Raw genomic sequence first — 2,500 nt, 5'->3', positions numbered from 1 at the left:
ATACAAAGACCTGAGTGACGTCATCTTCGTTCTATCATCTCTAACGAATCAGCACACGAAGCAATGTGTAACATGAACTGATTAATACTATTTACTGAGAACTACTAACAAATAGATAGAACGAGTTTGACGTCTATCAGGTCTTTGTCATTGTATTTAGCCAGCCATTTTTATGAGTTGTTCCGTGGCCTTCGGTTGTTCCCACTAAATTGTATGAATTAATCAAACTATAGACGTTTAACGCTACACACTTATCTTGTGTGTCGGTACGTTATAGATAGAATGAAGTTGACGTCACTTAGGTCTTTGTTATTGTTTTTTTTTTTGCCATCTGCGTTTATGAGTAATTCTCACTAAACTGTATTAACCAGACTATAGACGTTCATGGTTACGCAAAGTTTTGTGTGCTGGTTCGTTATACTTCCGGATGGCAATGTTGTGAGCTTCTTAGCCAAACGCATACTATCTATATCCCGCTGGCGGATGTCATGAGTGTTTTGACTAAGCGCATTGCATCAATACGTGTGTATGTTTTCTATAGATAGTATGAAGTTGACGGTCTTTGTTATTGTGTTTTTGCCATCCGCGTTTATGAGTAATTCTCACTAAACTGTAGTTTTGTGTGTTGATCCGTTATATTCCCCGATGACAATGTTGTGGGCTTCTTACCAAGCGCATACTCGCTATAGATAGTATGCGCTTGGCTAAGAAGCACACAACATTGCCATCCGGAGGTAAAACGGATCAACACACAGAACTGGGTGTAATCATGAACGTTTATAGTCAGGCTAATACAGTTTAGTGAGAATTACTCATAAACGCGGATGGCAAAAACAATAACAAAGGCCTGAGTGACGTCATCTTCGAACTATCTATGTATGTGCATGTGCGAGTATGCGGGGGGTGGGTGGGGAGAGAGAGAGAGAGAGAGAGAGAGAGAGAGAGAGAGAGAGAGAGAGAGAGAGAGAGAGAGAGAGATAGTGTTGTGTGTGTGTGTGTGTGTGTGTGTGTGTGTTTAGCCTGTCAACCTGTGACACAAGCATTGACATCCAGCGAAGACAAAGATGGCCAGGAATGTGGAGAATTGTGTCAATCTTGTTGTAAAATGGCCGATGTCGTCATGGCAACGGGGCAGGGTTGAGGTCAGGGTTGGGGAAAGGGGATGGGAATTACAGGAAGGGGGTGGTAGGGGGGGGGGGCGGGGGCGGGGGTGGTGGTTGTGGGAATTTGTGATAGGGGTTCAAACTACATTCCAAACTAGAATATTATATAGTATATGTGACATGTCGTTTCGTAAGAGTATTAGGTCACATTGACTTCAATGCTAAAATTTTTTTATATATTATAATAAGCTAAATGTACGTACTAAACTAAATATAAAAATATTAAAAAAGAACAAAATTCCAAACGTGGAACGTTTCGTGCTCAAAACCCTTCTTCAGCAAATTAAAAAAAAAAAGATAACCCCGCAATAAAATCCTGAATACGTCACATATAGATAGAACGAAATTGACGTCACGCAGGCCTTTGTTATTATTTTTGCCATCCATGTTTATGAGTAATTCTCACTTAATTTAGCTTTGAGCTTTTATATAGAGCAATATCCACTAAAAGTGCTCAATGCACTTTACAAAGGGTCCCTGACCAACAGCAACACGTAGATCGAGACATGGCGCCTGTTAGGCAATATTATTATTTTTCAGATAGAGACAACGTTCTTAACGGCCAGGTACTCATTTTATACCTGAGTACGGTGAGAGAATGTGAGTAAAGGACTCAACTATGCGTCGAGCGAGGATCGAACCCAGGACCTTCCGATCCGAAAGCGATTGTTATACCACAGGACCACATAGGCGCTAAACTGTATTAACCAGACTATAAACGTTCAAGGTAAGGTAACACATAGTTTTGTGTGTTGGCTCGCTAAACTTTATGGATGGCAATGTTGTGAGTTTTTTAACCAAGCGCACAACACCTTTAAAATCACTTGTACCAAATACAATTTTTAAAATATCGCCTAACTAGCGTCATGCCTCGTTCTACACGTTACATGTTGCTATTGGTCAGGGATCCCTTTGTGAAGTGCTTTGAGCAAAGTCCCAGGTTTGAGAGTTTTTGCCAAGATGAGGGCCAGTTATATCGATCGATATTTGAAGGACGAGTTTTCTGGCCAAATTTTTAACACGGGTTATTCCAGAGAACGGCAATATCGTCAATGTTTTGAGCTTCTTAGCCAAGCGTACAGCATCTATAAACCTTTATTAAGGTTACAGATAGTTTGGCGGATGTTTGTGAGTATTTTTGATAAACACATAGCATCAATAAATTCAACTTCCCCATCCAGGTCATCCGGACATAGCACCGTGTGGACATGGTGGGTCACGAGTGTTTGAATACCAAGAATGTCTGCAGTCTCGAAGCTTGTAGACAATGAACTTCCGGTCAATGTTTTACAAAAAGAAACTTGAGCTCTTATATAGAGCAGTATCCACTAAATGTG

General features: G+C 40.6%; 1 protein-coding gene across 1 annotated transcript in view; it reads right to left on the bottom strand.

Annotated features, from left to right (window-relative positions):
* LOC144963998 (uncharacterized) overlaps window positions 1-2,500 on the bottom strand; it is an 8,320-nt gene that overhangs the window by 5,449 nt on the left and 371 nt on the right. The gene's annotated exons all lie outside the window — the stretch shown is intronic.

This window comes from Berghia stephanieae, chromosome 1, assembly GCF_034508935.2.
Source record: "Berghia stephanieae isolate SIO BIC M18660-M18661 chromosome 1, UCSD_Bste_1.3, whole genome shotgun sequence".
NCBI lineage: Eukaryota > Metazoa > Mollusca > Gastropoda > Nudibranchia > Aeolidiidae > Berghia > Berghia stephanieae.
This window is presented reverse-complemented; position numbering and strand designations above follow the sequence as displayed.